This window comes from Bos javanicus, chromosome 11, assembly GCF_032452875.1.
Source record: "Bos javanicus breed banteng chromosome 11, ARS-OSU_banteng_1.0, whole genome shotgun sequence".
NCBI lineage: Eukaryota > Metazoa > Chordata > Mammalia > Artiodactyla > Bovidae > Bos > Bos javanicus.
In genome coordinates, this window is record NC_083878.1 from 19,996,283 (window position 1) to 20,018,900 (window position 22,618).

A 22,618-nucleotide genomic window follows, 5' to 3' on the forward strand; every position below is an offset into this window, starting at 1 on the left:
AAAACAGTGGCTTTCTTTTTTTTTTTTTTTCATAGTGAAAAATCAATCCCTGTTTGTTGTAATCAATTTTGAATGATAAGCATAAAGAATAGGCCCATGGTTATTATTCCTAATTTTGAAAGGGGAACAGGATTCCTTCTGACAGCTGTGTGTGGTTAAGCACGTGCAGTAGATTTACTGAGCCATGACGTGTGCCCAGCATTGGACCTGGTGTGGAGGAAGGAAAAATATACCAGGCCCAGTCCCTGTTCTAAAGGAGATCATGATCATGACAAATGTGTGGAAACAAAGAACTCTACTTTGCGATAAACTTGCAACTCTGTTTAATACCCACATCCCATGCAGTTCACACCACTTCTGACCGCTGAGAACTCACAGGCTGGAGGCACCACGTCTTCTAGAATACATTGTAGCACCAGATCACAGCTGCTGAGTCTTCATTCTGAGTCAATATCCTGGTGATTTACATGCTGAACGAAAATGGCCCAGATGAGGAAGTCAAAGCTGCGTGCAAAACCAAACCCACACATACTCCTGGTATCACGCTGCGCTCACACCCCATTCTTGGCTGCCTCCCGTCTCGGAGAGACATAGAGGAGGAGGCGACTCAGACCCTGATGGATTCAACTTCAAGTCACTCTAGATGCAGAGGGTTTGTTCTGTGCCAGATGTGATGATGACAGGCTGGGTCCCTGGGGAGCCAATAGGATTTGGCTCACCCAGCCATGGAGTTCCCAGATGAGTCAGTCCTAGCTTATCCACCATGCCTTCTATTGAGGCCCAAATGAATTACCATAAACCCATGGTGACTCGAGGAGTGGTGTTCTCAGAGACTTGATGTGAATGCAACCTTTCCCTCAGAGTTCACAGGGACCAGTACTGAACAGGTCAGCCACATGTAATCCAGACTAACGTGTCTAGCTGCCAGCCACAGAGCTGTGCAGGCAAGAAGACCCGTAGGTACACACTGGACATGCATATGTTATCAGAGACTTGGGTGGTTGCTCACTCCTCTAAACTGATTACCCGTAATTTGGAAGTATACTGCTCATGTTGAATAATTCATTTAGCAAATATTATTATTTTTTTTATTTTTAAAATTTTAATTGGAGGCTAATTACTTTACAATATTGTAGTGGTTTTTGCCATACATTGACATGAATCAGCCATGGGTGTACATGTGTTCCCCATCCTGAACCTCTCTCCAACCTCCCTGCTCAGGGTCATCCCAGTGCACCAGCCCTGAGCACCCTGTCTCATGCATCGAACCTGGACTGGCGATCTGTTTCACATATGATAATATACATGTTTCAATGCTATTCTCTCAGATCATCCCACCCTTGCCTTCTCCCACAGAGTCCAAAAGTCTGTTCTTTACATCTGTGTCTCTTTCATTTAGCAAATATTATAAACTGTTTTGTATCATACACAGTTTTAGGTGCTGGAGATATAGCCGTGAACAAAATGTTAGCCATTGTGCATGTCAATTTTATCTCAGTAAAGTGTTTGTTTTTTTTTTTAATAATTTTATTTTATTTTTAAACTTTACATAATTGTATGTTTTGCCAAACATCAAAATGAATCCGCCACAGGTATACATGTGTTCCCCATCCTGAACCCTCCTCCCTCCTCCCTCCCCATACCATCCCTCTGGGTCATCCCAGTGCACTAGCCCCAAGCATCCAGTAAAAAATATGGAACGCTTCACGAATTTGCGTGTCCTCCTTGCGCAGGGGCCATGTTAATCTTCTCTGTATCATTCCAATTTTAGTATATGTGCTGCCGAAGCGAGCACTGTTTTTTTTGTTTTTTTTTTTTAATGTAGCCATTGTGGATCTTACATTCGAGTGTGTGTGTGTACGCGTCTGTGTGTGTCTGTGTGTGTGGGTGTGTATGAGAGACAGAGAATCATTCAATCAGTTAAATGTCTAGCATTTTAGATGATAAGTGTGATATAGAAAAATTTTAAATGGACAAGAGGGGAAGAGGATGGTCTTGGTAGCTGTGAGGTGGCAGTTTTCAATAGAGAGACATTTAATGGAAGTGATTAAGTCGTGTGATCATTTGTGGAAGAGCATTCTAGGGACTTCCCAGGTGGTAAAAACCCGCCTGCCACTTCATGAGACATTAGAGAGCAGGTTCGATCCCTGGGTTGGGAAGATCCCCTGGAGTAGGGCATGGCAACCCACTCCAGTGTTCTTGCCTGGAGACTCCCATGGACAGAGGAGCCTGGCGGGCTACAGTCCATGGGGTTGTAAAGAGTCGGACACGGCTGAAGCAACTTGGCAGACGCATGGCGCACATGCATTCCAGGCTGACTAAAGAGCAGAGGCTCTGAGGAGGGGCTTGGATAGTATATTCAAGGACCCCAGGGGAGAGTGAGGGAAGGGCAAAGAAGGGAGATGAGGTTAGAGAGGCCAGACTGGCTTTGGCTTTTCCTGTGAGAGAAAAAGGGAGCAACTTTAAGATTTGGGAGGGTGTTACATGATCTGACTTTCATTTTAGAAAGATAAAGCTGGATGCTCTGCTGAGAAAAGACTGGGGAAGGGGTCCAGGGTAGAAGTAAGGAGATAAATTAGAAGCTACGGTAACATTCTGAATGACAGACAATGAATACTTGGACCACAGTGGTAGCAGTGGAGGTGGTGACAAATAGATGGATCTGGATACATTTTGTAGGTTGTGTCAATAGGATTTCACAAGAGATCAGATAGAAGATGTTAGAGAAAGAGAGGAGTCAAGCGTCTGAGCAGCAGGAAGGGTGAACTTGATGTTAACTGAATATGTGGAAGAAAGGGGAGGAGCAGACTTGGGGGCAGATATCAGAAGCTCAGTTCAGCCCATGTAAGTTCGAGATGTTTATGAGACATCCTAATGGAGATGGCTATTTTATACAAGTCTGGAGTTCAGAGGACAGGTCTGGGCTAGAGATAAATTATGCTTTGCCAAAGAGAGGGGGTATTTACAGCTATAAGCCTGGATGAGATCACCAACGTGGTGAGTGTAAACAGAAGAAGCCAGCACAGCTTCTAGGGCTCTGCCTTCCTTCCAACCAGTGCAGGCACACGAGGGGCATGGGCTTTCCTTTAGTTGTGTAGTTGTCCCACGGGAGTAAGACTGTCTTCAGCTTTTACCCTCTGCTTGAATGAATGGTTATTTCAGCACGGGTGGTCAGGACTGGCTGGGATATTAGAGATCATTTCAGGTAGAATCACCTTATTTTGGAGATAGAGAAGCTGAGCCATAAAGAAGTAAATTGCTCTCTGTACTTAAGCTCACTGTAGAAGGTGTGTGTGTGTGTGTGTGTGTGTGTGTGTATACTGTGGTAGGCATGGAGGTGCTCCCCAGGTGTTGGGTGTCTTCTCCCACTTGCTAAGCAGGTAAGTGACCCTGCCTTTTTTCAGTTGTGGACTCCTCCAGAGTCATTGGATCTGAGAAGTGGAGGTTAGGCTTTGGAGCTGAGATGGGGTCAAACTTTAAAGTTTGCTTTTATCCCTTCTCCTTCTTTTGAGATTCAAGTGCTCTTAGATTCTGTAACAGGTTCTCTTTGAGAGATGATTAGATCTTGCATCTTAAATACTTGGGTGGATCTTGTATTTTCTGTGCTAATTCTTTCAGGAATAATTGCACTTGAAATCTTTAACCTTCCACAGTGGAGTGGAAGACTTGGCAGTGCTGGGGTTGCAGCTGAAGGGGTGACTGATAGAGTTGTATAAAGCACTCAATTCATGGTCTTTCCCTTATACTTCCCTGAGATATGGAAAGCATACAAGAGTGACATGAGATGGGCTGCTTTAGCCTACATTATGAACCACACTACAGAGATTCTGGGCACCCAGGGCTGGAAGCTAGGAGCTTAAATCAGGAAATAAAACAACAATAACAGAATTTGTGGTTAAGACTATGTATTGTTTACATGCATTAACTCAATTATTTAAAACATTCCATAAAGGGAGATGTCATTTTCTTTATTTTACGAGTGGGGAAATTCAGGTTCAGAGGTAGTCAGAAGACAAATAACTAGAGAGGAGAAGAAGCAAATTTTGAACTCTGGCCTCTAAGACTATACAAAGCCACACTGAGTAGTAGCTGTAAAAGGATTAAATCTATTACATATCACGAAAGCATAAGCTTTGAAACAAAACAGTTGGTTTTAAATCCTGGCTCTGCCATTTACTGGGTGTGAGATCTTGGGTAAGTCATGTAGCTTATCCTGGGTTTCCTGTGAAGGGTTGCTAGGAAGATTTAATGAGATAATGTATGATTAAGACATAGCATGGTGCCTGTTTACCTCAGCTCGTAAAGAATTCGCCTGCATTGTAGGAGACTCTGGTTCAATTCCTGGGTCAGGAAGTTCCCCTGGAAAAGGGATAGGTTACACACTCCAGTATTCTTGGGCTTCCCTGGTGGCTCAGACAATAAAGAGTCTGCCTGCAACGCAAGAGTCTTGGGTTTGATCCCTGGGTTGGGAAGATCCCCTGGAGGAGGTCATGGCAACCCACTCTAGTATTCTAGCCTGGAGAATCCCCACAGACAGAGGAGCCTGCTGGCCTATCCTCCACGGGCTTTCAAAGAGTCAATCAGACTGAGTGACTAGGCACATAGCACATGGTGCCTGGTGCTTTATACGTGATGAATTAATGGTAGAAATAGCCAAAATTCTAGCTGCCAAGAGGCTGGGCTGCAGCCCGATCATCCCCTGGGATGATACTGGTTATTTAGTGTGAGCATCTGCATGAACTGGTTGATGCTTATGGTCTGGAGGGTTCAGGAAAGACTTGAGTCTTAACTAGGGCCTTCAAAGATGGGTAGAATTATTTTTTCACTGAGAATCAAAAACTTACCAGAAAATTTCATCATTCATTTTTCTGCTATCAATTCATTTTGAAAAGTGTTTATTAGGTGAGAAAATGTATTAGGCATTTCTTTTTTTGAACTGGTTAGCTATACATTTTGGGGGCTTCCCAGGTGGAATAGTCATAAAGAATCTGCCTGCCAATGCAGGAGATGCAAGAGACATAGGTTTGATCCCTGGGTCGGGAAGAGACTTTGGAGCAGGAAATGGCAACCCACTCCAGATTTTTTGCCTGGGAAATCCCATGGACAGAGGAGTCTGGGGGGCTACAGTCCATGGGGTTGCAAAGAGTCGGACATGACTGAGCATGCATGCACAGCTATACAATTTGAAGAATCTTTAAATAGAAAATATTTGGGTCACATTTTAAACAGAAACCCTGAAAGTATAATCCATTAATTTAGTTCTTTCACTGCCTGACAGTTTCAGGAAAAGAGAAAAACTTTTCTTGATTTATTGTTTTATATATTTTAGTCAGGACTAAAAATGGGCTCTTGATATTTTTACTGGTCTCTTTAGAATATCTTGTGCAGAAGATTTTCATGAGGAATTCATCTCCTCAATTTTATCAATCAGTTGTAAAACAAAAACTATTTAAATAGTGAAAGGGTTCCTGAACCCAGTAAACCTGTCAGGCTGTTAGGGCTCTGATAATGACGCTGGAGTTAAATATATCAAAACTGTTGCAACACAAAGCAAATTTTCTCCTTAGGGAGCTCACAGCTGGCTTATTTCGAATTTACTGAGGTTTCAGACATTCTGCTGAAGTCAATTTAAATTGCCCTGACTCACTCTCCAAAGTGTACATGTGGGTCTTTGTGGTTGTTGTCAGTGTTAAGATTCCTAGCTCTTTCCTTTGCCAGCATCAGGGGACCCCTCATCTCTGTGTTTTTGAGGTAACCACAAGAGCTGAGCTCACATTTGTAATGGTAATGGACTGAGCAATCAAGAAGTTGGAATTATCAGGATGCATAAAAGGGCAAGACCCAACTCTGTATGACTAGGAGAGATGCACTTGGAATATAAAAATACCAAGAGCTTGAAAATAAATGACAGGAACAAGATGTACCATAAAAATGGCATATGAAGGCTGAGGTGGCTATGATTAATATCAGACAAAATAGACTTCAAGAAAGAGTGTTGCCAGAGATAACAAGGAATGATAAGGAAAACAAACCAAATATAAATGTGTATGTCCTTAAAAATAGCCTCAAAGTATAAAAAGTAAAAATGGGAATAAATATAGGGAGATATTCCAGAATATTTAGTAGGAGATGTTATTAACCGTCTCTTACGAATTTATAAGATGACTAGCCAAAAGTCAGTAAAGACAGAGGACCTGAACACATAATCAACTATCTCAGCCTAATTGATAATTATAAGATCTTTCACACAATAACTGCAAAACAAACATGTATTTTAGGGCACAACCCGCATTTGTTTTATTGTAGATGATTTATTTACCAATATGTACCATATTGGGGCCATACAAAACCTTACTAAATTCATAAGGACTGAAATAGTACAGATATATTCTTTGACCACAATAAAATTAAATAGAAGCCAGTATTAAGATGGGCTTCCCAGGTGGTGCTAGTGGTAAAGAACCTGCCTGCCAGTGGAAAAGATGTAAGAGACATGGTTCAGTCCCTGGGTTGGGAAGATCCCCTGCAGGAGGGCATGACAACCCACTCCCGTATTCTTGCCTGGAGAGTCCTATGGACAGAGGAGCCTGGAGGGCTATAGTCCATAGGGTCACAGAGTTGGACATGGCTGAAGTGACTTAGCATGCAAGCAACATTAACATATCTGGGTGAATCCCAAATATTTTGCAATTAAAAACCATGTTTTAAAATATTAATGATCCAAAGAAAAAGTCACAAAATAAATTAGAATATATTTTAACTCAGTACCACATATCAAAATTTGTGAGTTGCAGATGAAGAAGTGTTTAGAGGGAAATTTATGGTTTTAAATGCTCATAATAGGAAAGAAAAAAAAAAAAAAGAGCATGATGTAAGGTGCCACCTAAAGACACTAAAGAAAAAGAAGAGCAAAGTAAATCTAAAGTGTGTGAAAGGAAGAAAGTAATAAAGACAAGAGCAAACATCAGCAACACAGAAACAGATGATTCAAAAGTAGGCTCTTTGAAATGAGTAGCAAAATGGATATAAACTCCTAATTAATTAAGGAAATAAACATAAATCACAAATACTGGGAAAGAAAGAGGAATTATCACTATAGATCTTACAAATCTTAAAGCAAAAATAAGAGAATATTCTGAAAAAAATGTATGGCAATAATTAGATATTTTTGATGAAATAAATTCCTTGAAAAATACAACTAAAATTGATATAAGATGAAACAAAATGTGAATAGTTTCTTTAGTAATGGAATGGAATTCATTATCAAAAATCTTGCTACAATGAAAAAACTTCAAGCTCAAATGGTTCACTGGTGAATTCTATGTACTATTCAAAGGAATATTAACCCAAACTCTTTTGAATAAAGGAGAATCTGTTCTAGCTTGTGTTTTGAGGCCAGCATAACCCTGATACCCAAACTTGAGAAAGAGAATAAAGAAAAAACTCCACCGAACAGACCATTATTCCTTATAAACCTGACTGCAAAAATCCTAAGATTTAGTAAATTGAATCCAATACTATATAAAAAGGATAATACAAAATTGAAGCACTGATTTTAAAATTTGTATAGAAATGCAAATGAAAAAGCCAAAGCAAATTTAAAAAGAAAACAAAACAAAGTTCAGGGGCATATACTACCTTATTTTAAGATTTACTATTAAGTTAAAGTAATTAACATTATAGTATTTGTGAAAAGAGAGTCATATAAGATCAATAGAAGTAAACAGCTCAAGAGTAGGGAATAGAGTCCAGAAATAGTTGTACATAAGTATGTTCAACTAGTTTTCAGCAAATGGTGCTGGAGTAACTAATCTCCATAGGAGAAGAGAGAGCATCAGCCCTTATTTTTTTCCATACACAAAATTAACTCAAAATTAATCAGACATAACTGTAAAAGCCAATAATATAAAAATTTTAAAAGAAAACATGAAAGAAAACTCTCTGACTTTGGGTAGCAAGAATTTCTCAGAACACATGAAGGACAAACCACAAAAGAAAAAAAATGATAAACTGGATTTCATTAAAATGAAAAACTTTTGCTTATCCACAGACACCATTAGGAAAATAAAAATGCAGGACATGGAATAGGAGAAAATTTTTGCAATGCATATATCTGAGAATGCATATATCTGATTCAGTTCCAGAGGATATACAGAGTTCATCTTGCAACTGAATAATAAGATGCACAACTCAGTTTTAAAAATGAGCAAAAGATTTGCACATAGAAATATAAAATGGTTCTATTTTGGAAGAGCACACAGTGTTTTAAAAAGTTAAACATATACTGATTTACCAACCAGATAACTCTCCTAGGCATTAACCCAAGAGAAATAAAAGCTTGTATACACAAAGAGGTTTGTACACAAAATGCACGTAGCACCATTATTCATGATCACCCAAAGCTGAATGCCACCCAAATGTCCACTGGTGTTTGCTGATTGGAAAAGCAAAATGTGATATACCAGCAGAAAATTACTATTGATAAATTACTCAGCAATTAAACAGAATGAACTCCTGGCAGATGTAATAACATGGTTGATCAAGTCATTATGGTGAATGAAAGAAGCCAGATGCTAGGTTACATATGGTATGATTATATATATTTTATAATATATATATAATATGTATAAAATTATATACTTTATATATAAAATTCTAAAAAATATATAAAATATATATAAAACTCTAAAAATGAAAACAAATCTATAGTTATGAAAAGTGGAGGCTGGGGTGAAGAGAAAGAAGAACTTTTCAAAGTAATGGAAATGTTTTATGTTTTTTGAAGGGTTGTTTAGAGCATATATATACAGTTGTCAAAAGTCATCAATTCTAAACTATAAGTGGTTTATAATATTTAAATTATACTTCAATAGATTGATTTAAAAAAAGAAATTCTTCAAAGCAAGAAAAAGAAGGTATTAACAAAGAGTGCAATTGATAGTTCAATCAATTAATAAAATAATAGATGGCTGAATCTGTACCACAGTCCTTTAATTAATAATTAATTTTTATTTTCTACCATTGATATCATGAAATTCCATGTTAGAATAGTTAACCTAATGAATAAATTAATGAATTACCATGTATATCAACATTATAATAGAAACCCCACAATCAATTTAAAAATTTCAGAGTTAAAAAACAGAAAATATATTAGTGATTAAAACCAACTGACTTTTGTATATTGAGAATAAAGGTTAAAAACCCTGCAATGAATTATTTGCAGATAAATGTTTCTAAATGGTACTTGAAAATCTTTTCTTGTATGTCTTTTTTAAAAAAAACATAAAATCATAAAAACAAATTCTTAAATTTTTAAAAACATGAAATGTAAGAATTTTAATATTGGGTCACAATAACAGTTTTTGATGCCAGAACACATAATTAAATTTCATCTATAGTTTCATAAATATTTAGACCTAATTCAAACATGCAAATATGGTGTTTTAAAAATCATTTTGAATGTTTTTACATGTGTGTGTGCAAAGTCACTTCAGTCCTGTCCACCTTTTTGTGACCCTATGGACTGTAGCCTGCCAGGCTCCTCTCTCCGTGGGATTCTCCAGGCAAGAATACTGAAGTGGATTGCCAAGTCCTCCTCCAGGGGATCTTCTAGATCCAGGCATCAAATTTGCACCTCTTATGTCTCTTGCATTGGCAAGTGCGTTTTTTTTTTTTTTTTTACCACTAGTACCACCCAGGAAGCCCCTGAATGTTTTATAAGTCATTTAAAAATCTATATGTCAAGAATCATATTTTATGTTATATAATTAACTTCAGCATCCTATCTTTGTTAAATGGCGAACAGATGGATGTTTTCCTTGATTTATTAAAAACATTCAATATAGTGATAAAATCTATTTAATGCAACTTTAGTAATATAATGATCTACATGAAATAGATGTAATAAGTAGATACCTGGGAGATATCCTCTAAACTCTTGGAATCTCTAGAGTGATAGAAATGTCTCTGATACTCAGGATGGGACCCTCAGATGATACCTAGTAATTTATGATAATGAAGTGACTTAGGCTGGGGTCTGGTCACCCAAAAAGATCAACTGTATGATTAAAAGGTTGGGGCTTTGAGCTATATATCATCAGCCCAAGTTCCATAATAACAGTGTGATCTCTGTTCCACAGAGGGGTGGAGAAGGAGGTACATGGCCAATGATTCAATCAAACAGGCCTCTGTAATGAAACCCTAAGAAAATCTCTGGAAACTGAAGCTCAGTTGAGCTTCCCTGGTTGGCAGTATCCTTTGAGGACTGTCACACTTCAATATCAGGAGGTAATACATCCCTGAAAGTGACTGAAGCTTCACATTTGCAACCCTTTCAGAAAACTTACCCCTATGCAGCTCTTCCTTTGGCTGATTCTAATTTCTGTCCTTTTGCTCTAATATAACAGTAAATGTAGTGTTTCCTAAGTTCTAGTATTATTAAACCTGAAGAAGTCTGTGGGGCCCCCAAGTTTGTAGCTAACTGGTTTGAAATGAGAGTGACTTTGGGGACTCCAAACTTATGACTCTTGTCTTTTTTTTCCCTAAAGATTTTTTTTTTTAATGTGAGCCATTTTTTAAAAAAGTCTTTGCAGAATTTGTTACAATATTGATTCTGTTTCATATTCTGGTTCCTTGACTGCTAGTCCTGTGATCAAACCCACAACCTCTGCATCGGAAGGTGAAGTCTTAACCACTAGACTGCCAGGTAAGGCCCATGACTGGTGACTTAAGTGAGGGCAGTCCTCTAGAGAATTGTGTCCTCAGAATTTTTAGTTTGGAGAATTCTTTGCAAATAATTTAATTTAAAAATTGTTCACATAAAATACAAAAATCATACAATGTTTTTTGAAAATTCCCAGCAGAGATCCCTAAGATAATATGTACATTGTATGAAAAGGGTTTAAAAGTAAATGGGCAAATGTAACCATTGCCCAGGGAGAAGCAGATTCTCAGCTCCATAATGTAAATGCGCTGCTACCTCCTCAGTTGTGTCCGACTCTTTGCAACCCATGAATCGCAGCACGCCAGGCCTCCCTGTCCATCACCAACTCCCGGAGTTCACTCAAACTCATGTCCATTGAGTCAGTAATGCCATCCAGCCGTCTCATCCTCTGTCGTCCCCTTCTCCTCCTGCCCCCAGTCCCTCCCAGCAACAGAGTCTTTTCCAATGAGTCAACCCTTCCCATGAGGTGGCCAAAGTACTGGAGTTTCAGCTTCAGCATCATTCCTTCCAAAGAACAACCAGGACTGATCTCCTTTAGAATGGACTGGTTGGATCTCCTTGCAGTCCAAGGGACTCTCAAAAGTCTTCTCCAACACCACAGTTCAAAAGCATCAATTCTTCGGCGCTTAGCTTTCTTCACAGTCCAACTCTCACATCCATACATGACTACTGGAAAAACCATAGCCTTGACTAGATGGACCTTTGTTGGCAAAGTAATGTCTCTGCTTTTGAATATGCTATCTAGGTTGGTCATAACTTTCCTTCCAAGGAGTAAGCGTCTTTTAATTTCATGGGTGCAATCACTATCTGCAGTGATTTTGGAGCCCCCAAAAATAAAGTCTGACACTGTTTCCACTGTTTCCCCATCTATTTGCCATGAAGTGATGGGACCAGATGCCATGATCTTAGTTTTCTGAATGTTGAGCTTTAAGCCAACTTTTTCACTCTCCTCTTTCACTTTCATCAAGAGGCCTTTTAGTTCCTCTTCACTTTCTGCCGTAAGGGTGGTGTCATCTGCATATCTGAGGTTATTGATATTTCTCCCGGCAATCTCGATTCCAGCTTGTGCTTCCTCCAGCCCAGCGTTTGGATGGCTTTGTGTGTGTGTGTGTGTGTGTGTGTAGATATTCACATTATTTCATGGCTGTGGTGGCCATATGCTATTTTAGCTTATTATTGTTGTTCAGTCACTAAGTTGAGTCCAACTCTTTACGACCCCATGGACTGCAGCAAGCCAGGCTTCCCTGTCCTTCACCATCTCCTGGAGTTTGCTCAAATTCATGTCCACTGAGTTGTCCATTGAGCTGTCTAACCATCTCGTCCTTTGCTACCCTCCTATCACTTTGCCTTCAATTTTTCCCAGCATCAGGGTCTTTTCCAATGAGGGTCTTTCCAATCAGGGTCCCTTCCAATTTCTTCACGTCAAGTGGCCTTACTTAGTCCTGGAGCTTCAGCATCAGTCCTTCCAATGAATATTCAGGGTTGATTTCCTTTAGGATTGATTGGTTTGACCTCTTTGCCGTCCAAGGGATTCTTAAGAGCCTTCTCCAACATTACAATTCAAAAACATCAATTCTCTGGTGCTCAGCCTTCTTTATGGTTCAACTCTTACGTCTCTACATGACTCTTGGAAAAACCATAGCTTTGACTGTGTGGATCTTTGTCACCAAATTAATGTTTCTGTTTGTTAATACCCTGTCTAGGGTCATTGTCTATTTGTCACTGCTTTTCTTCCAAGGAGCAAGCGTCTTTTAATTTCATGGCTGCAGTCAGCATCTGCAGTGATTTTGGAGTCCAAGAAAATAAAATCTGTCACTGTTTCCACATTTTACCCTTCTACTTGCCATGAAAGTGATGGGACTCAATGCCATGATCTTAATTTTTTGAATGTTGAGTTTTAAGCCAACTTTTTCACTCTCCTCTTTCACCCTCATCAAGAGGCTCTTTAGTTCCTTTCACTTTCTGCCATTAGGATTGTATCATCTACATATCTGAGGTTATTGATATTTCTCCCAGCAATCTTGATTTCAGCTTGTGATTCATCCAGCCTGGCATTTCTCATGATTTATCCTGTATATAAATTAAATAAACAGGGTGACAATATACAGCCTTCACATACTCCTTTCCCAATTTTGAACCAGTCCATTACATGTCCAGTTCTAACTGTTGCTTCCTGACCTGCATGTAAGTTTCTCAGGAGTCAAGTAAGGTAGTCTGATATTCCCTTCTCTTTAAGAATTTTCCATTGTTTGTTGTGATCCACACAGTAAAAGGGTTTAGCGTAGTCAATGCATCGGAATTTTTTCTGGAATTCCCTTGCTTTCTCTATAATCTATCGAATATTGGCAATTAGATCTCTGGTTCCTCTTCCTTTTCTAAATCCAGTTGTACGTCTGAAAGTTCTCAGTTCATGTACTGTTGAAGCCTAGCATGAAAGATTTTGAGCATTACCTTGCTAGCATATGAAATGAGCACACTTTTGTGGTAGTTTCAACATTCTTTGGCACTCTCCTTCTTTGGGATTGGAATGAAAACTGACCTTTTCCAGACCTGTGGCCACTGTTGAGTTTTCCAAACTTGCTAACATATTGAGTACAGCACTTTAGCTGCAGCATCTTTTAGGATTTTAAATAGAATTTAAATGGTAGTTTATTATCCCCCTTCTATTTTTGTAATAGACTCTAATTGCTGTTCAGAATTTACCCATCCCCTTCTTCCAAGCCCCTCATCCCATACATACCTCTGTTTCTGAGACATAACCTCAACTTATTTCAGATCTGGAGTGTCCCCTTTTAGGTTTAAAATCAGTACGTTCCTTTCCCCTGACCACAGTGATTGACTCATGTGACCCATTTTGGTCCAGTGAGCTGTGGAGAGACATTTGATAGGTGCCTTTGAGAAAGAAATTTTCTTGAAATCTCAAAAAGCCTTCCTGAAAAGACACTCTTTTTCTGCTGGATGTTAACAAGAAAGTAAGTCACTCTCAGTATTCATCTCCCAACCACAAGATGAAACCTTGGGATGAAGAAGATGATGAGAGAGACAGTCTTTGGTATCAATATTGAACTTCTACATCAAGCCTCACCTGAAGGTCATGTAACCTCTGAAACTCTGGGTTATGATGGTCAATGCATTCCCTTTACTTTTGCAGTCAGTTTGAATCAGCACTTTCTGTTACTTGCATACAACATCTTTCTGAGACAATTGTTCAGTATGGAAGGTGATGATTGTTTTGATAGGGAATATTATCAAATATAAAATAATATCATTCTTACAGTAGAGAAATATGTGATATATTGGATCTATGTGGTAGTTTAGGCACACTTGATCACTTCTGGCCCCCCATCCCCCACCCCGCCCCAAATCCTTTGAAAAGAAAGAAAGATATATATATGCACTAAAGACTAGACCCACCACAATCAAGGAAAACAAGAAAGGGCAACATCAACACATCAGAAATGGTGAAGAATTTCCTGGAAGATGGAGAGTAACAGGATTGAACTGATAAGGGTTGAGAAAACTCCAGCCTAAAATACACAGAAAATGGCCATGGAGACAAGAGCAGGTCCTGAGAAATTTTTAAGAGGACAAAGAGCATTTAAGGGACTATATAGCAATAGGCTGATTATTATTACTGAACAGGGGGCAGTTGTGTCCACAAACCCCTGGTCATAGGGGTGGGGGGATGGGAGAGGGGCATAGATTCCAGGCTAAAACACCAAGATCTGCTTGAACACAAGGGCATAAAATGCTGCTTGGGAAGGGCTCCTCAGAATCTGGGAACCTTCTAGAGAGTGTATGTCAATCCTCCCATTCAGGCAATTTGGGGTGGGGATGAGGCAAGATCTCTACAACTGCAAAGCTATCCAAATAAAGCTTCCCAAGCCTTCATTCATAGAGATGAGTGGGTCATCCAGGAATACCAGCTATAAAGGGAAAACTAATGGCAAGAAGGAGAAGATCAAAATGATTAAACAGATCAGTGGACTCTAGAGGAGACAGGAAATTCAGAAAACCAAAAAGAATTCCACCCTTAAAAGAATTCCACTTTCTATCTTTGGAGACATAAAACCACCCAAAGTATATTACATTTATTAAAAAAAAAGAATAGGCAGCTATAAGAAAGTAGTAAATCAGAGAATGAGAGACTTTATGAATACAGAGAATAGGATTGTAAGAAAAATATTCAACACAAGGTGTAAATAATAGAATGATCTCAATTCAAAATTGAAATAGTCATCTGGAAATAAGAATGGGAGTAGGTGGGCAGCAAGGGGAATTTTTCTTTTTTCTTTTATATATCTCAATGTTATTTGAATCTTTAAAAAGATAAAGCATTAGTTGAGTATGAAAAGGAAAAAATTAAAACTAGAACTCTGACCCAATAGTTCTATTTTTGGTATTTAAAAAAATTAATTTTAAGATCACTCCAGCTGCAGATTAAAATGTACATGAAAATGTATTTATTACACTTTTATATTTATAACAGCAAAATTAAATATTACAAACAGACTAAATATTTAATAACAGCAAGTGGCTTAATAAATTGTTAGACATCCGTATGCTGTTATTAAAAAATCATGCTTTTGTAGAATATAGCTAAAGGTGGATAAAATTTGCAAAGTATATTGACAAAAATAGAATAAAAACTATACACAGTTTTTTTTTTTCTTTTTTTTTTTCTTCCAATTTTATTTTATTTTTAAACTTTACATAATTGTATTAGTTTTGCCAAATATCAAAATGAATCCGCCACAGGTATACATGTGTTCCCCATCCCGAACCCTCCTCCCTCCTCCCTCCCCATACCATCCCTCTGGGTCGTCCCAGTGCACCAGCCCCAAGCATCCAGCATCATGCATCGAACCTGGACTGGCAACTCGTTTCCTACATGATATTTTACATGTTTCATTGCCATTCTCCCAAATCTTCCCACCCTCTCCCTCTCCCACAGAGTCCATAAGACTGTTCTATACATCAGTGTCTCTTTTGCTGTCTCGTACACTGGGTTATTGTTACCATCTTTCTAAATTCCATATATATGCATTAGAATACTGTAGTTTATTTAAGATAGAAACTACAACCAAATGTCCACTGTGATTATTTCTCAATGATGTCAGTTTTTATTTCTGTATTCTCTAAACTTTATTTTATGTCTATCACTAATTTACTTAGAAAATTCTCTTAAAAAGAAGAGGAAAGGAAAAGATGTGTTAACAATATGGTTGGTGTCCACATAGTCCTTCTGGGTCTCTCTCTTTGAGCTGAATATCTCATTTCATGTATGAGCTGGACTATAGAGAAACCCTAGATGGAAGAAGATTCTCTTGCTTCCAGCAAGAGAAAGTTATGTCTGCTCTTTTGTTTTTTGGGGGATTTATTTTGTTTTCATTCAGAGCAACATTGACATGCATTCACTCAAATAAATCATATTTATCTCAACCAACCCACTTAGTAAGAACAAAATCTTTATACACTCCTGTATGGGGTGACACAACCATTTTACACACATACAATCTATTAATATGTTTTCTAGTGAAAGAGTGTTGGCAAGTGTTAAGCTTTTCTCCATTTTTTTAAAGTCCACATCTAGCAGTTTAAAAAGTATGTGTGCATTAAAGCAGTTTGCAAACATATAATTTTTCTTTGGTCTAAGTTTTATAAAATTCTAATTAAATGATGCTTTCTCACATTCTAGCTGTTTTTAAGAATTAAAGATGGTTTACTTATGGATTAAAAACATTTTATTTTTCTTTATGATTTGCTATTTGATGTTTGCAATGCTCCTGCAACACAAAAGGATTCTACTCTGTTTTCCCTGAAGTAACTTGATTAGAATAACATAATCATCTTCTTAGAGATCACATTCATTTTGAGAAGTCCATTGAGACAGGTCATTGATTTATTTGGAGCTGGTTTTTAATGTAAGGATTTGGGGCCACTCAACACACTTATGGAGGTTTATTTTCTTTGCAAATCCATTTGATAAATCACCACTTTATGTTTAAATATAAGAGCTTTCATCCACTCTGTCTTTCCTGGTTTTCATGAGATCAGTTTAGTAGCAGAAAAAACATGGGCTTTGGGGTCAGACTAGCTTGAGCTAGAAGTCTGCTCCACCATGTCTAAACTGTATGATTCTGGCGAAGTTACTTCGCTGAGCCTCAATATATTTATTTGTAAAACAAGGGGTAATATCAAGGACTAAGGAGGATGCTATTGTCAAAGGGAAAAATACAAACTAGTACAGAGCTTGGATCTGAGCTGGTTAACTGTTTCGAAGTATATATGTCACTATTACTATATTATTTTTCAATATTGAGAATTTGGTATTGTGTTTCACTGAATTAGAAGTTGGGGAGCTTAGAATCTAGTCTGTTTTACTACTGTGCTGGAGTGACCATGAGCCTGTTTCCTCACCTATAATATGAGGAGATTAGGGATTTCTCTGGTGGTCCAGTGGCTAAGACTCTGGACTTTCAATGCAGGGGGCCTAGGTTCGATTCTGGGTCAGGGGATTAGATCACACATGCAGTAACTAAGAGTTCGCCTGCTGCAACTAAAGATTCTGTGTGCCACAGCTAAGACCTGGTGCATGCATGCATGCATGTTAAGTCGCTTCAGTTGTGTCTGATTCTTTGAGACCGATGGACTGTAGCCTGCCAGGTTCCTCTGTCCATGGGATTCTCCAGACAGGAATACAGGAATGGGTTGCCATGCCCTCCTCCAGAGGATCTTTCAGATCCAGGGATTGAACCTGTGTCTCTTATGTCTCCTGCACTGGCAGGCGAGTTCTTTACCACTAGCACCAAAAATATTTTTAAAATATATGGGGAGGTTAGAGGAGATTACTGAGGCTCCTCCCAGTCCTTAGGGGGAATTCTGAATAAAAATCTTTTACTTCCAATGGTCACTTATGTGATGGGCATTATGACTATGTCAGAGGTAAGCGTGGGTCAGGCTGGCCTGTGGAATTAGCAACACCACTCTTTTTTGTTGTCAGTTAACTAACGTGACTGTGCTGGGTCTTCATGGCTATGCAGGCTTTTCTCTAGTTGCAGCGAGTAGGGGCTACTCTCTAGCCGTGGTGCACAGGCCTCTCTTCGTGGTGGCTTCTGTTGTCGTGGAGCATGGGATTCAGCAGAGCTTTCAGGAGTCGGTGGTTGTGGTGCACGGGCTTAGCTACTCCTTGGCGTGTGGGATCTTTCCAGATCGGGGATCAAACCAGTGTGTCCTACGTTGGCAGGCAGATTCTTCAACCACTGAGCTGCCAGGGAAGCATAACTCTTAAAAAAAAATTTTTTTTTTAATTGAAGGATAATAGCTTTACAGAATTTTGTTGTTTCCTGTCAAACCTCAACATGAATTAGCCATGGGTATACATATATCCCCTCCCTTTTGAACCTTCCTCCCATCTCCCTCCCCATCCCACTTCTCTAGGTTGATACAGAGCCCCTGTTTGAGTTTCCTGAGCCATTCAGCAAATTCCCATTGGCTACCTATTTTACATATGGTAATGTAAGTTTCCATGTTACTCTTTCCATACATCTCACCCTCTCCTCCCCTCTCCCCATGTCTGTAAGTCTATTCTCTATGTCTGTTTTTCCAATGCTGCCCTGTAAATACGTTCTTCAGTGCCATTCTTCTAGATTCCGTGTATGTGTGTTAGCATATGATATTTATCTTTCTCTTTCTGACTCACTTCACCCTGTATAATAGTTCTAGGTTCATCCACCTCATCAGAACTGACTCAAATGGGTTCCTCTTTATGGCTGAGTAATATTCCATTGTGTATATGTACCACAACTTCTTTATCTATTCATCTGTCAAGGACATCTAGGTTGCTTCCATGTTCTAGCTATTGTAAATAGTGCTGCAGTGAACAATGGGATACACCTGTCTTTTTCAATTTTGGTTTCCTCAGGGTATATGCCTAAAGTAGGATTGATGGGTCATATGGTGGTTTTATTCCTAGTTTTTTAAGGAATCTCCATACCGTCTTCCATAGTGGCTGTATCAATTTACATTCCCACCAACAGTGCAAGAGTGTTCCCTTTTCTCCACACCCTCTCCAGCATTTATTGTTTGTAGACTTTTTGATCATGGCCATTCTGACTGGTGTGAGGTGATATCTCATTGTAGTTTTGATTTGCATTTCTCTAATAATGAGTGATGTTGAGCATCTTTTCATGTGTTTGTTAGCCATCTGTATGTCTTCTTTGGAGAAATGACTTAAGTCTTTCCCCCACTTTTTGATTGGGTTGTTTGTTTTTCTGGTATTGAGTTGTATGAGCTGCTTGTATATTTTGGAAATTAATCCTTTGTCAGTTGTTTCATTTGCTATTATTTTCTCCCATTCTGAGGATTGTCTTTTCACCTTGCTTATAGTTTCCTTTGCTGTGCAAAAGCTTTTAAGTTTAATCAGGTCCCACTTGTTTACTTCTGTTTTTATTTCCATTAATCTAGGGGGTAGGTTACAGAGGATCTTGCTTTGATTTATGTCATCGAGTGTTCTGCCTATGTTTTTCTCTAAGAGTTTTATAGTTTCTGGTCTTACATTTAGGTCTTTAATCCATTTTGAGTTTATCTTTGTGTATGGTGTTAGGAAGTGTTCTAATTTCATTCTTTTTACATGTAGCTGTCCAGTTTTCCCAGCACCATTTATTGAAGAGGCTGTCTTTGCCCCATTGCATATTCTTGCCTCCTCTGTCAAAAATAAGGTACCCATAGTGCATGGGTTTATTTCTGGGCTTTCTATCTTGTTCCATTGGTCTATATTTCTGTTTTTGTGCCAGTACCACTGTCTCAATGACTGTAGCTTTGTAATATAATCTGAAGTGAGGAAGGTTGATTCCTCCAGCTCCATTCTTCTTTCTCAAGACTGCTTTGGCTATTTGGGGTCTTTTTTGTTTCCATATGAACTGTGAAATTTTTTGTTCTAGTTCTATGAAAAATACCATTGGTAATTTGATAGGGATAGCATTAAATATGTAGATTGCATTTGGTAGTATAGTCATTTTCACAATATTGATTCATCCTACCCAGGAACATAGAATATCTCTCCATCTGTTTATGTCATCTTTGATTCCTTTTATTAGTGTCTTATAATTTTCTGTGTACAGTTCTTTTGTCTCCTTAGGTAAGTTTATTCCTAGATATTTAATTATTTTTATTTCAATGGTGAATGGGATTGATTCCTTAATTTCTCTTTCTTAGTTTTCATTGTTAGTATAGAAATGCAAGTGATTTCTGTGTATTGATTTTGTATCCTGTATCTTTGCTAAATTCACTGATTAGCTCTAGTAATTTTCTGATACTATCTTTACAGTTTTCTATGTACAGAATCATATCATCTGCAAACAGTGAGAACTTTACTTCTTCTTTTCTGATCTGGATTCCTTTTATTTCTTTTTCTTCTCTGATTGCTGTAGCTAGGACTTCCAAAACTATGTTGAATAGTAGTGGTGAAAGTGGACACTGTTGTCTTGTTCCTGATTTTAGGGGGAATGCTTTCAGTTTTTCACCATTGAGAATATGTTTGCTGTAGGCTTATCATATATGGCCTTTACTATGTTGAGGTAGGTTCCTTCTATGACCATTTTTTGAAGAGTTTTAATCATAAATTGGTGCTGAATTTTCTCAAAGGCTTTTTCTGCATCTATTAAGATGATCATATGATTTTTGTCTTTCAATTTGTTAATATGGTGTACCACATTGCGTATATTGAAGAATCCTTGCATTCCTGGAATGAACCCAACTTGATTATAGTGTATGAGCTTTTTGATGTGTTGCTGAATTCTGTTTGCTAAAATTTTGTTGAGGATTTTTGCATCTATGTTCATCAGTGATATTAGCCTGTAGTTTTCTTTTTTTGTGTTGTCTTTGTCTGGTTTCGGTATCAGGGTGATGGTGGCCTCATAGAATGAGTTTGGAAGTGTTCCTTTCTCTGCAATTTTTTCAAAGTTTTAGAAGGATAGGCGTTAGCTCTTCTCTAAATGTTTGATAGAATTCTCCTGTGAATCCATCTGGTCCTGGGCTTTTGTTTTTTTTGGAGAATTTTGATCACAGCTTTAATTTCAGTGCTTGTAATTGGGTTGTTCATAATTTCTATTTCTTCCTGGTTTAGTCTTGGAAGATTGAACTTTTCTAAGAATGTGTCCATTTCTTCCAGGCTATCTATTTTATTGCCATATAGTTTTTCATAATAGTCTCTTATAATCCTCTGTATTTCTGCATTATCTGTTGTAACCTCTCCTTTTTCATTTCTAATTTTCTAATTTGATTCTTCTCTCTTTTTTTCTTGATGAGTCTGGCTAAAGGTTTGTCAATTTTGTTTATCTTCTCAAAGAACCAGCTTTTAGTTTTTTTAATCTCTACTATTGTTTCTTTCATTTCTTTTTCATTTATTCCTCCTCGGATCTTTATGATTTCTTTTCTTCTACTAATTTTTTTTTTTGTTCTTCTTTTTCCAGTTGTTTTAGGTGTAAAGTTAGGTTGTCTATTTGATGTTTTTCTTGTTTCTTGAGGTAGGATTGTATCACTATAAAATTCCCTCCTGCTTTCGCTGCATCCCATTCATAGTTGTCATGTTTTGAATTGTGTTTTCATTGTCATTTGTTTCTAGAAAGTTTTTGATTTCCCTTTTGATTTCTTCAGTAACCTGTTGGTTATTTAGAAACGTGTTGTTTAATCTTCATGTGTTTTTGTTTCTTCCAGTTTTTTTCTTGTAATTGATGTCTAGTCTAATAGCGTTGTGGTCAGAGAAAATGCTTGCTATGATTTAAATTTTCTTAAATTTATTGAGGGTTGATTTGTGACCCAAGATGTAGTCTATCTTGGAGAATGTTCCACATGCATTTGAGAAGAAGGTGTATTCTTCTGCATTTGGATGGAATGTCCTGAAGATATCAATGAGACCCATCTCATCTAATGTATCATTTAAGATTTGTGTTTCCTTATTAATTTTCTGTTTTGATGATCTGTCCACTGGTGTGAGTGGGGTGTTCAAGTCTCCTACTATTATTGTGTTACTGTCAATTTCTCCTTTTATGTCTATTAGTGTTTGTCTTATGTATTGAGGTGCCCCTGTGTTGGGTGCATAGATATTTACAATTGTTATGTCTTTGTCTTGGATTGATCCCTTGAGTGTCCTTCCTTATCTTTTGTAATATTCTTTATTTTATGGTCTGTTTTGTCTGATATGAGGATTGCTACTCCAGCTTTCTTTTGCTTCCCATTTGCATGGAATATATTTTTCCATCCTCTCACTTTCAGTCTATATGTGTCTTGAGGTCTGAAGTGGATTTCTTGTAGACAGCATATATATGGGTCTTGTTTTTGTATCCATTCAGCCAGTCTGTGTCTTTTGGTTGGAGCATTTAATCCATTTATATTTAAAGTAATTTTTGATATATATGTTCTTATTTCCATTTTCTTAATTGTTTGGGGTTGATTTTGTAGATGTTTTTCCTTCTCTTGTGTTTCTTGATTATATGTGTCCCTTTAACATTTGTTGTAAAGCTGATTTGGTGGTACTGAATTCTCTTAATTTTTGGTAGTCTGAAAAGCTTTTAATGTTTTCATCAATTTTGAATGAGATCCTTGCCAAATACAGTAATCTTGGTTGTAGATTTTTCCCTTTCAGTACTTTAAATATATCCTGCCATTCCTTTCTGGCCTGCAGAGTTTCTGCCAAAAGATCAGCTGTTAAGTGTATGGGATTTCCCTTGTATGTTACTTGTTGTTTCTCCCTTGCTGCTTTTAATGTTCTTTCTTTGTGTCTAGTCTTTTTTAGTTTGATTAGTATGTGTCTTGGTGTGTTTCTCCTTGGGTTTATCCTGTATGGGACTCTTTGTGCCTCTTGGACTTGATTGACTATTTCCTTTTCCATGC

The 22,618-nt window shown here is 37.9% G+C and overlaps 1 non-coding gene across 1 annotated transcript; it reads right to left on the reverse strand.

Annotated features, from left to right (window-relative positions):
- Window positions 1-1,688: 1,688 nt before the first annotated feature.
- On the reverse strand, window positions 1,689-1,795 carry LOC133257922 (U6 spliceosomal RNA). The gene has a single exon (XR_009739770.1). It is a non-coding gene; the product is annotated as a U6 spliceosomal RNA (small nuclear RNA).
- Window positions 1,796-22,618: the final 20,823 nt, after the last annotated feature.